The sequence below is a fragment of the Suricata suricatta genome, chromosome 3 (assembly GCF_006229205.1).
Source record: "Suricata suricatta isolate VVHF042 chromosome 3, meerkat_22Aug2017_6uvM2_HiC, whole genome shotgun sequence".
In the NCBI taxonomy this organism is placed as follows: domain Eukaryota; kingdom Metazoa; phylum Chordata; class Mammalia; order Carnivora; family Herpestidae; genus Suricata; species Suricata suricatta.
This window is the reverse complement of record NC_043702.1, coordinates 254,965-268,632: the sequence shown is the minus strand read 5'-3', so window position 1 is coordinate 268,632 and position 13,668 is coordinate 254,965.

Below are 13,668 nucleotides of genomic sequence, written 5' to 3'. Positions count from 1 at the left end.
GGGGGGGCATGGAGGGAGGGTGCTCGCAGCCCAGGACGGGAGACTGAGGGAGCAGAGATCTGGAACATGGCATACCTGCCTGCCACAGCTCCCAGGGAGAAAGGGGCTCATGCCCCCCACAGAGCTCCCCAGGCAGTGTCCTCCTCTCCCCCTCTCCCCCTGCATGCCCGGCAGGCACCCCCAGGCCTGGGCTCCTGCACTTGGTGGCTGAACCTGGGCGAGCCCCATCAGTGCCCTCCCCAAGGCTGTGACCGCAGCCAGCCAGCCAGCCGCTGGGAAGGTGGCCTGGCTCCAGCCTCTCCCTGGCCACTGACAGTTGTGCTCCGGCCCTCTCGGGATCCGGCCGAGGCTTGGGGATCCTGTGAGGCAGGAATGCAGAGCCATCTGCTGCCAGCCCCTCTTCTGTCCAGTGACCCAGATCCCTGAGGCCCGGAGGCCCACAGCCCACCCTGGCTCCACACCACAGGACAGGTGGAGAGGGGGGAGCAGACAATTCCAGGTTGTGATTGTGCTTGGTGGGGAAAGACACCGTCCCAGGGCCTGGTGAGCCTTCCAGAACTTCACAGAGAACTTTCTCTCTCAGCCAGAGGCCATGCCTGTGGGAAGAGGGCCCAGATGGGCAGAGACTCAGTGCGCACCCCTTGAAAGGGGCTTCTCTGAGTTCAGATTTCTGTTGGCGCCCTGAGGTCCACTGGCCCTAGGTGAGGTGCAGTGTGTTTTCTCTCTCTGTGGCCCCTGTCCAGGCCTCTCCCAGCCTCCATGGCCTTGAATGACCCCACTGGCCCAGTGCCCCAGCTGCTGGGCTGGAGTTCTGCTGGCCGCCCCCCTGCCCCCTTCCCCGTTCTGGGGCTCTGGGAGGGGGAGGGGGGGAAGAGGTGGCCCAGAAGCTTCCTGGCCAATGTCAGGGTCAAATAGACTCATCCTGGGAGCGCTGTGGAAGCTCACCCAGTTCAAGGGGATGGGGGAAGTGTTGGGGGGGCACCAGAACAGCCTCCCTGGGTGGGAGGGGAATGAGTGTTTTGGGGATCACCTTGCTACTGGTAGTAGGTCCCAAAGGGGAATCCCCAGGCTTAGACCTTAGACCAGGCAGGGATGTGAGGGTGCGGAGCCCACTGTGGGCCTCGCTGCCTCTCCTTGGGACTCAGGCTCCAATGGGAGGAGGGTGCAGATGGCTGAGCCAGCCCCCAGGGGCTCCCAGGTCACACAAGGGTGCCCATCAGCCTGGATGCTGGCCCAGCCCGAGGACAATGCCTCCCACTGGTGATTGTGGGCGGGAGGCCGCACTGAGGCGGGGGCTGTCGCAGGGCCACAGAGGTGTCCTGGGACATCTGGGCAACTGGGTGCAGGATGGAATGTGCGTGGTGAGTGCCCGGCGCCACGCAGGCCATGGGCTCCCTGGGCTCCGCGCCTTCAGGCCGGCTCTCTACCCACCAGACTCTGCGCCTTCAAGCGCGACCCCGGGGAGCCTCACTTTCCAACTGTGACCTGGCACCGCCACCATGGGCAGGGGAGCCCCTGTGAAGGGCAGAAGATTCCTGTCCGTGCCGGTCCGTTAGAGCATTGTGGACGCAGAGGGCGCCTCCTGGAGGGGGTAGAGGACTCTGGCCGAGGAAGAGATGCCACCCTGCGCGGGGATGGCGTTAAGTGAAAAACCAGGTTTAAAAAAATTTTTTTAATGTTTATTTATTTTTCAGAGAGAGAAAGACAGAGCAGGAGTGAGGGTAGGGCAGAGAGAGGGAGACGGATTCCGAAGGAGGCTCCGGGGCTCTGAGCTGTCAGAACAGAGCCTGATGCGGGACTCGAACCTACGGACCGTGAGAAGTCCAACACTTACCCGACTGAGCCACCCAGGCGCTCTGAAAAACCAGGTTTTAGAACTACATGCTAACTGTGTGTACACGTAGGGACTATTTTGGACTGACAGGATATTGGGACTGGAAGCGATGTGGATCTTAGGTCTCATTTTATTTGCTATTCTAATTTTCCAGGCTCGGTAGACTTCAGTGACCAGATTTTACTCCTGTATTCAGAACAGGCGTATCTGTGTCTGCTGACTGAAATCTCAGAACAATGAGGATCGTTTCAAAACAACCCATTCAAGAAGGCCTCAGGACCTCAGGAAGGAGGTTAAGGTAGAAGAAAATCTCTCCCCTGAGGGCAAAAACAAATAACTATCCGGAGAGGAGGGAAAGGGCCCACTACCTTACACCCCTGTCTGTGCCCACAGTGCGGCTCAGGTGACTCCCTGGGCCTGCCCGGACCTGCTCCCTGTCCCACATAGGCGGTAGGGTGGGGGCCCTGGCTGGCCCTGGGGAGGTGACGGCTCCAACCTGGGTCAAGGTCATAGCAAATCTTCACCTTCTAAGACTGACTTTAAATTTTAGAAACATTCAGACCCAGTTTGGTAAAGACTGATGTATTCGGGGGGCCTCCCCATTAGCCACCAGGCACTGCCTCCGCCCGGCTTCCCAGGCTCTCTAGACACACACTGGGTCGCGTCAGATTTCAGACCAAATAAATGCTCACTTTGCCCTGTGCCCACTGGGCAAGCTCAGACTCCTCTGGTGTTGGGATCCTGGCAGTGGGGTCCTGGGGGGCAATGTTCTCCCGCATAACATGACCCAGACGCAGACCCGGCAACACCATGTACAGGCATCAGCACGGGGAAAACGCAGCGGCAAGGGGCGCCTGGGGGCTCTTCCTCTCTCGGCCCCTGCCCTGCTAGTGCATGCACACACACATGCTCTTGCGCTCTCGAAATAAATAAATAAATAAATAAATAAATAAATAAATAAATAAACATTTAAAAAAATGGCACATTTAGCTCAAAGGTGGAAAATTGGAAGCACCATAAATAGCCAGTGGTACTAACCATAACACTGGCATATATCCAGGGGACACGGTGCCGTCACCAGCTGTTGTTGGCAAAACGCCACAACGTCAGGACAGTGCTCACAGGGCCGCCAGGAAATGGAAAAACCGCTCCTCTTGCAACCCAACCCCCTCTCTCCTCATCTCCCTTCCCTCTCTCCCTTCCTTCTCCCCCTCCCCCCCATCCCCCATTGTACAGAAATGTACGGAACACTTACAATGGTTGGTTGTCTGTGAGCCCAATAATGAATCTTTCATGCAAATTCTTCATATTTTTTCTGTACTTTCCAGAATTTATCAATGGCCATGTTTTACTTATAGACTAGGTTCCCCCTGGCAGAGGGCAGATCAGCTCCCACCCAGCAAGCTCTCCCTGTGCCCCCTGAGCCCCCTGAGCCTAACAGAGGTGAGCTCACACCTGCTCTAGCAAAATGCCACAAACCGAATGGCTTAAAACAACCATGCACGTGGTGGTTCTGGAGGCAGAAGTCTGACGTGGGCCTCACTGGGCTACAGTTAGGGTGTTCTCGGGGCCACGCCCTGATGGGAGCTCCAGGGACAATCTGTTTCCTTACTTTCTCCAGCTTCTAGAAGCCACCTGCATCCCTTGGCCCACCCCCCACCGGCATCTGCAAAGCCAGCCTGGGGCCTCTCTCCGACCCTGCTTCTCCTGGACCCTGTTACAGATCTCCTCTCGGAGCCCGCCCTCCTTCCTCCCTCTCACAAAAGGACTCTTGTGATGATCCTGGCCTCATGTGGATGCAGGGGGACCTCCCTGCCTCAAGGTCTTCAGTCTAAATGGTTTTTTTTTTAATTCTCTAATTTAATTTAATTTTTTATTTTTGAGAGAGAGAAAGACAACATAAACAGGGGAGGGTCAGAGACAGGGAGGCACAGAATCTGAAGACAGGCTCCAGGCTCTGAGCTGTCAGCACAGAGCCTGATGCGGGGCTTGAACTCACGAACCATGAGATCATGACCTGAACCGAAGTCAGACGCCTAACCGACTGAGCCCCCCAGGCGCTCCTAAGGTCTTCAGTCTAATCCCACCTGCAAAGTCACTTTTGCCGCGTGAGCAGCACATATGTAGGGACAAGGCAGAGCACATCTTTGGAACTAATCACTCAGCTAACACGCCAAGCATGGACAGTGAACACAGTCACACACACACACACACACACACACACTCAGACACACACAGACATGCGGGCACACACAATCAAAAACACAGACAGACATGCAGACACACACACTCAGACACATACAGACAGACATGCAAGCGCAAACACAGAAATGCAATCACTCAGACACACACACACACACACACACACACACACACACACGCAGAGACAAACGCTGGGGAAACCTTCCCAAAAATTGACGTGAAATGAGGGTTTTCAGGTTAGAAGAGGAAATAAAATCTTGACCTAACACCGTGTAGTGAATTTTAGAATTCTAAGGATAAAAACACGTCTTCAAAACCGAGAGGGCTGAATGGCATCACCAGGAGAGACATGTTGAGTCCTAACCCCGTACCTGTGAATATGGGACTGTATTTGTACAAGGAGTCTTTACAGAGTCAAGTTCAGATGAGGTCATGCTGGAGAAGGGGCCCCTGGACGGAAAGAGCTGAATGCAAACACCCAGGGAGAAGGCAACACAGGGAGGACAGAGACGCCCCATCCCCCACCCCCGCCAGCGGCAGCCAGCTCTGCCCACACCTGGGCTTCCAGACTCCTGGCCTCCAGACCATGAAAGAGCCTGCTGCTGCCCCAGGCCAGGTGCGTGGTGCTTTGTTAGAGGCCTTGGGAGATTATGAAAAGGAGAGGAGGAAGGGTCAGAGCAGGGAGGAGGGTTACTGGAGGGAGGACAATGGACGGGTGGCTTGTGCACAGAGACGGTGGGGCTGTGTTCAGAGCAAGGCCACAGGCGTCCAAGCACACAGGGACTCCGGAGTCTGCAGGACGGAGTGGACGGCATCGCCCAGAACCACAATGAAGAGGCATGAACACTAGTAGCAGAACTGCACTGAGGTCTCCAAAGCCGGGAAGGCTGTGTTAGTGTTGCCTGTGCCACTGGAGAGCAGGCAACGACAGTCCCAGTTTGAAATGGCTTACCAGCCACGTCTCCTCCCCACGCCCTTCTGAAACATCAGGGGAGGAACTAGACAAGTAGGGAAACCCTCAAATACAAAGAGAACTGCAGAGAAGGAGACAGAGATGAGAGATTTGAATGCTTTCCACCACACTGTAACAGAAAGATGGAAGGTGATGCGTGACTCAGCACATGTAGCTGTCAGCCCTGGGCCATGCCACCCGGTAACGAGCAGCCCTGGAATCCCAGCCGCTGGCAGCAGCCAAGGTGCCTCACCTGCAGGCACCCTGTCCCCCCTGCTCCTCCCTCAACTCTGCCCACGTACATTCCTGCTCCTGCTCCTGAAGGAATGGGAAGGGGGAGCTGTCTTCTCTGGGACAGAGCCTTCCTGTGGCCAAGTCAGGAGGCAGAGACATGCCCTGGCTCCCCCAGCGTCTGCTCATGCATGGCCCTCATCACCCACTCACGATTCGTAGGCCGGGGCAAGTCTCGTGGCCTGGCCAGACATCCGGGGTCCGGGACGTGTACCCCTCCCCCCACCACACACACAGGCGGGGACAGTGAGAACGATGGAGCTCACCACCAGCCCCCAGGGTATCAGAGCGTCCCAGCCCAGTCCTTGCTGGGGAAGAACAGCAGTGCCTGCCCCCCGCCCCCTGTCCACAGCAGGCCGGCAGCCTCGCCCTCGCCTCCTGCCCCCAGGACAAAACCACACCAGACCCTTCCGGAGAAACAGGGTCTGAGGCATTGCAGCTGTGGGTATGTGGAGGGCGGTGAGGCCCAGGGGAGGGGTGTCGAGGAGACTGCCTTCCCACCTGCAGGCCTGGGTCGCCTCCCTTAATGCTGCCCCGGGGGGCAGCCAGACAGGCCGGGACCCACACCCTCACCCCAAAGCAGGAGACTGGCGGACCTTCTCAGAGAAGCCAGGCTGTCCGGGAAAACGACCTCCTTTCAGGGTTCCCGGGAAAGAGGCGGGCCAGCCCCCAGGCCTGGTCACATGTCCGCCAGGAGCTGCCGGGCCTCCCTGTTCGCAGGGAAGGACAGCCAAGGAGCACCTCCCTCCCAAAAGGAGAGGACCAAATCACAAGGGAGAAGTGTGGGTGGGCGGGGGCAAGACAAAAGCCCCCCCACCAGAAAGTCCCTTAAAGTTATAATTCTCAGAAAGACAGGATACTGCGTCCATAACACGGAGAACAGGAAACTTTGTTAAGGCGATCAAAGAATAAGAAAGAAGTGTTGGAATAGAAACGCACAAAGGTAAAATTAAGGAACTCTTCCAGAAGGCAGAAGCAAAGACAAAGAGACAAAGAGACACAGCAGAGATTATGGAGGGGGCGGTGGAGGGGACACCAGGAGGCTGGCGCTGGCCTCAGGCCACTGACACCACCTGCACAGGGGTGAGACCCACGTACACGGGGACGAGAAGACAGAGGGGGCCTCCAGGACAGGACAACAGACAGATGCACTCGGGACAACCACTGACAGCGATGACAGGGCCATGAAGTGCCTGTCAACTCTCAGCACCTGGCAGCGAAGAGCAGGGGGGGAGGCAGTTCTGAGCCTAGGCAGGGAAGCTCATCAACCAGAACGGCTCCTTCCAAGCCATGTCCAAGGGGAAGCTGTGAACTGGTTCTGTGATGTGACCAGATCCAGGAAATGGAAGGCAGGAGCGAGGGCTGAGCCTGAGAAAGTACCGGGGGATTCCCGCCAAGCTCCACCTTCAGAGAGGACTCTAGGATGGGCGTGGCCTGGCTTTCTTCAAGTGAAGCCATCAGACTGATCCAGAAAGTTGTTTTCCTGATGATGTCACTAGGGAGGGGCGGGCTGGACCAGGGACTGGGGCCCCAGAGCTCTGGGTTACCTTGCTGGGCAGTCACAGACCAAGAGTGGACGCCAGGGCTGGGAGCACGGCCCCGCCCTAGGCCAGACAACACCCTCCCCCCAACCCTCCACACGTTCCCGGAAGTGAAAAAGAGAAGGTAGAGAGGCCCGGAGATAGGTGCGGGGCTGGGGGGCCGATTCCTCACCTACCAAGGCAGCAAGTGAGTGGGCACGTCTCTGACAGAGAATCCGGATCTGCTGGGAAGCCGGGGGGCGGGGGGGGGGGGGGGGGGGGGGGGGGGGGGGGGGGGGGGGGGGGGAGCACTGTCATGAGGGCTGGGGCTGGGGTGTCTGGGGAGGCGGCCGGGGACAGCTGCTTTTCACCCAAAACCGTGTAGAGCTGGAGAAGAACAACAAAAGGAACATCTTTCTTATGAACATCCACAAAACTGGCATTTTTTCAAAGAGAGACTCTCTCTCTTTTTTTAAGCTTATTTATTTTGAGAGAGAAAAACCAAGAGTCAAGGAGGGGAAGAGAGAGAGAATCGAACACACAAAACGTGAGATCATGACCTGAACGGGAGTCAGATGCTCAACCGGCTGAGCCCCCCAGGTCCCCCCACAAAACTGGATTTTAACATCACTAGAAGGTCAGGGAAAGAGCCGGCAGCAGGTGGAGGACGGCAGCGTGGGGTGGCCCCTGAAGAAGAGCTGGGGAGGGGATCTCTGCAACATTTGTAACAGCCGAAAGATTAACACCCAGAACATACAAAGAAGATGAACAAGCCAACGAGAAAAAATAAATACCCTGAAGTGAAGGAAAAGGGCTGCTTCCGTGCCTCGGAGGCCGCAAGAGCTCGGGTGGCGGGCAGACAGGGGCGAATTGCTCAGGTCCCCGGGCCAGCAGGGAGCATGCGCAGTAACTCGGCTGACGGACAATATTCGCATTTAAAAACTTATTTTATTTTTATTTTTTTATAAATGTTTTATTTATTTTTGATACAGAGAGAGACAGAGCATGAGAGGGGGAGGAGCAGAGAGGGGAGACACAGAACCGGAAGCAGCTCCAGGCTCTGAGCTAGCTGTCAGCACAGAGCCTGACGCGGGGCTCGAACCTACGAACGCGAGATCTGACCTGAGCCGAAATCGGAGGCTCAACCGACTGAGCCACCCAGGCGCCCCTTAAAAACTTATTTTAATGTTCATTTATTTGAGAGATGGGGGGGGGACAGAGAGACAGAGACAGAGAGAGACAGCACAAACGGGAGGGGCAGAGAGAGGGAGACACAGAATCCGAAGCAGCTCCAGGCTCCGAGCTGTCAGCACAGAGCCCTATGCGGGTCTCGAACCCTGGAGCCGTGAGATCATGACCTGAGCCGAAGCCGGACGGTAAACCGACTGAGCCGCCCAGGCGCCCTGGAAACACTTTATAATTAATACAGAGGCCGCTGCTGGGGGCAGAGGGGCAATGGGGCCGTGCTGGCGGAGGCGCCCCCCCACCTCCAGGCTGGAGCCCACCCTTCCAACTGTGCAGGAAGGGAGCACAGGGGGCGGCGGGTAGACACCCTGCCCCTGCCCCCAGGGTGTTTATCCAGCACTTTCCCCAGGGTATACAGACCCCTGGAGCGGGAGCGGTGCTCATGCAGGCCCGCAGGCCTCAGCCCCAGAGGCTTCGAGGTGCCGCCTCTGTCCGCCAAGCCCCATCTGATCACCGCCTGTCTCTGCAGGATAGAGAAGCGGAGCGGGAGTGGACACCGCCCAGGCAGCTTCTGCCCGCCGGCCTTCCCAAAGGGGCAGCGAGGGTCACCTGCCCAGCGAGGGTCACCTGTCCCAGCGAGGGTCACCTGCCCGGCAGCACCACCTGCGCCCCCGCACAGCTGTGCCCTGCCCCGCCTACCACCCACCCCACGCACCCCACTCACCCGATTTGTCCCCGGGGAGCCAGCCTGCCAGGTCAGCCCCCTGCAGACCTTGCTCATCTGGCAGCAGGGCAGTGACCTCATCCGAGGGCCTGGGCCAAGCCACAAGTGTTTGCAGATTGATGTCCACTTGACCACTTTATTAGCTTCTGCTTCTGGGACTCTTTAAATGTCTCCAGGGCTCAAGGGTGCTATAAATTTCTGCTCAGTGTTCTTTGTGTCCTCCTCTGCTCCAGGTTCCAGCAGCCAGGCTTGGTGCAGTGGCCCTGCGCTGACCCCCTGCGGAGAGGCTGGCGCCTGGCGGGCCATGCCCCCCCTCCGCTCCTCCTTGCAGTCGGTAGGTCAAGGACACAGATTGGTTTCCTGCGAGAGAACCTTGAAGGAATCCTGTCACCTCGGACACTAATGGCGGGCGCACATCCTAGATCCCAGAGAAAAGGGGCAAGAGCACCTTGGGGTTTGGAGTAAACGTGAACCTCTAACAGCAGGGACGGAGGGCCAGAGTCGCAGCAGCCCCCGCTTGCTCAATCCACGTGGGTGCTCCGCACAGGCCTGTGCCCCTGCGTCTGGGAGCAGCAAAGCACCTGCTGAACACCTGAGCAAGGGGACGAGGGAGCCCGGAAGTGCCGGGAGGAAGACGCGCCAAGCCCCGTAGAGCATACAAAGTGATCCTCAATTGGATATCTACCATCAGTGGTGCTCTGGACTTCTGAGAGGACAGAACTGGGTATGAGTGGCAGGCTGTGGCACGCCGCTGGGGGACTCCGCCTCATGTCCTCCTGGTCCCCCTTGTCCTCAGCTACCCCTGTAGGGACCTTTTTGCACAGAGGGTGTGAGAGTGAGGAAAACTGTAATGGGGGTGGGGGCAGAGTCAGGACACGGGAGTGGGCATCTCTGATGAAATGTTACATGAGCAGAGCTGTGAAGATAATAGAGTGCAAAGGCCCTGGGGCGCAAGTGTGCTGTGGGTTTTTGATGATCTGCAAGGAGATGGGTGGCTGGAGCCAAAAGCAAGGCAGAGGGAGGGGAGAAGAAGCCACAGAGGTTGGGGGGGGTAAAAGCAGGTGCTGGGGGGCTAGGCACTAATGAAAATGGTTGGTTTTGAAAAGGCACTCAGTCCACACGCACAGGGTAGTCTAGAGAGGTGCAGAGGAGAGGCAGGCCATCCAGAATAGAGGGGCGCTGGCCTGGGTCAGGGTGCCGGCAGCAAAGGAGGCAGAAGTAGCTCCCTTAGGGTTATTTTGAAGAGAGAATGAAGAGGATCCCCCTCTCTCTCATGGGTCATGGGTCCCTGGACAGTGGCATCAGGTCCCCAGCCTGTACGGAGGACCAGAGCAACGACTCAATGCAACGTGCAGGCCCCACTCTAGGCAAGCAGCCCCATGATGTCCCGGAAGGCCTGGACTGGGTCCAGAACACCAGACTCCCGCCAGGAACCTCACGTGGACCTCCTCAGCCACAGCCAGCCCTGCCCACGAGGCCTTGCACGAACCCCAAACACGCAGCCTCTCCCATGCCCATCCTCGCCTCCGGGACCGTCCACGTCCCGCTGCTCAGTCTCCTCCAGGGCCGGGCTTGGCGAGAGGCCCACACAGGCTCTGCAGGTGGCTGTGCCAGTGTAGACAGGGGTCTCTGGGCATTTGCTCTGCAAGACAGGACACTGCCATGTGTGCCTGCCCCCTCTTCCCCGGCATGGCTAGAGGGGGACCAGGCAGGGACCCCAGTCATGTCTGTGCTAGGTATTACCACTGCTTTCAAACCTGACATCACTGGGTTGGGGACCCCCTTCTCCCCAAATCGTGACCCCCACAAAAGCCTTGGGCAGGATTCTAGGTAAAGCCAGGTTCCCTCTCCTGGTCGTGAGCTCCACCCTTATCCTTGCTACTTGGTGGCACTGCCAGGCCCCTGCACCCCGTCCAGGGCCAGGTATATGACCAGACCTGACACTGGGCACCTTCCCTGTCTCCAGCCACAGCTGGTTCAGGGAGGGGCACATGACAAAAGTTGCTGGCCCCACTTGGTCAGCACCAGGGCAGAGAGAGGGTGAGAAGCAAGCCAGAGAGCAGAGCAAGAGTTCTCAGGAGGCCCCGAATCCGGGCTAAGGGTGACTGCTGACTGCGGAGTGGTCGAGCACTCTTGGGGATCTGTGGTCAGGACTGGGTGGACAAAGCCAGCTTCCTCCAGACCTCAGGGACAAGAAGCCTCAACTGACTGCAGCATGACCCGGCCTTTTTAAGGTCTGGATAAGGATTTGTTCTCTAGTACTCAGCACTGGTTTCACCTTATCTCTTAACAAGCCCTTGGGAGCATTTCCAGTCCCTCACTGCTGTCAATATTCTGTACCTAACATCCTGAGACACGGCTTTGATCTGATATAAAAGGTCCTGGTCTGCTGGTTTCAGGCATGACTTGATCCAGGCACGGCGTCTCCTGAACTGAGGGGACTGGACTAAACACAGGCATCTATCAGTTATGTCCAATGGTTTGTCGCTCCCACGTGAGAGCCCATGAGGTCTTTCTGCACCCACCACCCGTGCTCCGCAGGAGAAAGGAAGCAGAGAATGGGACCTTATGTCGTATGGGAGGCTGTGAGTGGGGCCAAAAGTTGCCTGAGGCCACACGGTGGGAAGGGAGCAGGAGGGAGCACCCCTGCGTCCTGTGGCAGACACAAGTTTTCTGTCTGCCAGAAGTACATTCCCGGAGCCCCCGGGGCGGACTCTGAAGGTCACATCTGATCATGCACAGTCCTCCAGCGGTACCTGGGGCAGGTCCCTTTCCATTCTGAGCTTCCATATTCCATATTCCCATCGAGAAAACACAGGGGACCCCGACCCTAAGTGCTCTGCACAAATGCCAGAGGCAGACTGTGTCCTGACGCTCCGGGCCCCGCTGAAGAGTTCGTTAAAATGCACACTCACGTTTGAGAGCTCCGTAGTTCTTCTGCAAAAACAGCTAACAATGAGTGGGCCCTCACCATGTGACAAGCAAGTTCTTACACAGGTTCACTAGTCCAGTCCTCTCGCCAGCCACAGAAGGTAGAGGTCTCTTCTATAGATGGAGGAGCCAAGGCAGACAGAGGTTTGATAGCTTTTCTAGATTCCTGTAATGTTCTTAATAGGGGTGGGTATCAATGCTTTGTTGGCCGCACAAAATGAGGTGGGAAATATTTGCTCACTTTTTAGTCTCTGGAAAGGTTTGTGTAAGGTTGGTGCTATTTCTTTAACTGTTTGGAGGAATTCCCCAATGGAACCATCTGAATTTTTTAAAAAATGGGGCACCTGGCTCAGTCAGCAAAGCTTCCCACTTCAGCTCCAATCATGATCTCATGAGTCATGAGTGTGAGCCCCTCACAGGGCTCTGTGCTGACATCACAGAGCCTGCTTGCTCTCTCTCTCTCTCTCTCCCACGTGTGCTCTCTCTCTCTCTCAATAGATAAATAAATAAATAAACAAACACAAGAAAGAAACCATCTGAATTAGAATTTTCTTTTGGGGGAATACTTTAAATTATGGATTAAGTTTATTTAATTGGTATAGGACTATCCAGATTTTCTATTTCTTCTAATGTCAGTTTTGGAACATTGTGTTTCACTTAAATTTCAAATTTACTGTCATAGAGTTGTTCATACTATTCTCTTATAATCCTTTTTTAAAAAAAGGTTTTATTTTAAAGTAATTTCTACACCCAATGTGGGGTTCGGACCCTGAGATCAAGAGTTGCATGCTCCACCAACTGAGCCAGCCAGGCTTTCCTTGTTACCCTCTTAATGTTTGTAATAGCTGGTGATGTCCTCTTTTTCATTCCTGATACTGGCATTTCTGTTTTCTTTTTCTTACTCAACATTTCCAGGGGCTTATCAATTCTATTAACGTCTTCAAAGAACCAACTTTTGGCTTTGTTGATTTTCTGTAATTTTTGCTTCATTTCACTAAATTTTACTCTTGTTTTTGTGATTTTCTTTCACCTCTGCATTTAATTTGTTCTTTTTCTAGCTTCTTGAGCTGGAACTTGGAGCATTAATTATCAACCTTTCTCCTGAAGCTGCAAGGTTTCCTCTAAGCACTGCTAGGCATGCATCCCATAGCATTTGCGAGGTCATATTTTCGCTATTGCTCACTTTCAAATATTGTACAATTTCCCTTGTGACTTACCATTGGATCCTTAATTATTTAGAAGTGTAAGGTTTTAATACCAAGTACATGGAGGCATTCTAATTGTTTTATTGACCTTGAGTTTAGTTTGATTCAAAGAGGACACACTTGTGTGGCTTCAGTCCTTTGAAATTTGTTGAGGTTTTATGGCCCAGGATATGGTCTATTTTGATTAACATTCCATGTGCACATGGAAGGAACACGTAGTCTAGGGCTAGTGGACGAAATGCTCTACATATGTGAATCAGGGCAGGTTGGCTCCTCCCGTGTGAACTGTGTGATGTTGGTTCAAGAATAGAGGAATGAGCAGTGGGATGGAAGCATCTGGAACAGGTCCTCACATATACAGTTACTTGATTTATGATGGGGGTTCTTTTCCAATTCAAGAGGAAGAGGGTGGTCTTTTCAACAAATGATGTTGTGGATATTCATGTGAAAATAAAACAAAGAGCACGCTATGCCCAAGAGTGGATCCGTGTGCACCACAGATGTGACTGGCAAAACAGTTAAGCTTCCAAAATAAAACACTGGAGAATATCCTAATGAAAAACCACCAGCCTTAAGAGAAAAGACAGACAGGGGCACGTGAGTGGCTCAGTGGGCTAAGCCTGGGACTCTGGGTTTCGCTCAGGTCATGATCTCACTGTTTCATGAGTTCGAGTCCCACATCAAGCTCTGTGCTGAAAGCTCAGAGCAAGGAGTCCGCTTGGGATTCTCTCTCTCTCCCTCTCTCTCTGCCCCTCCTCCGGTCACCCTGTCTCTGTCTCTCTCAAAATAAACTTAAAAACATTTTTAATTAAAAAAAAAAAAAA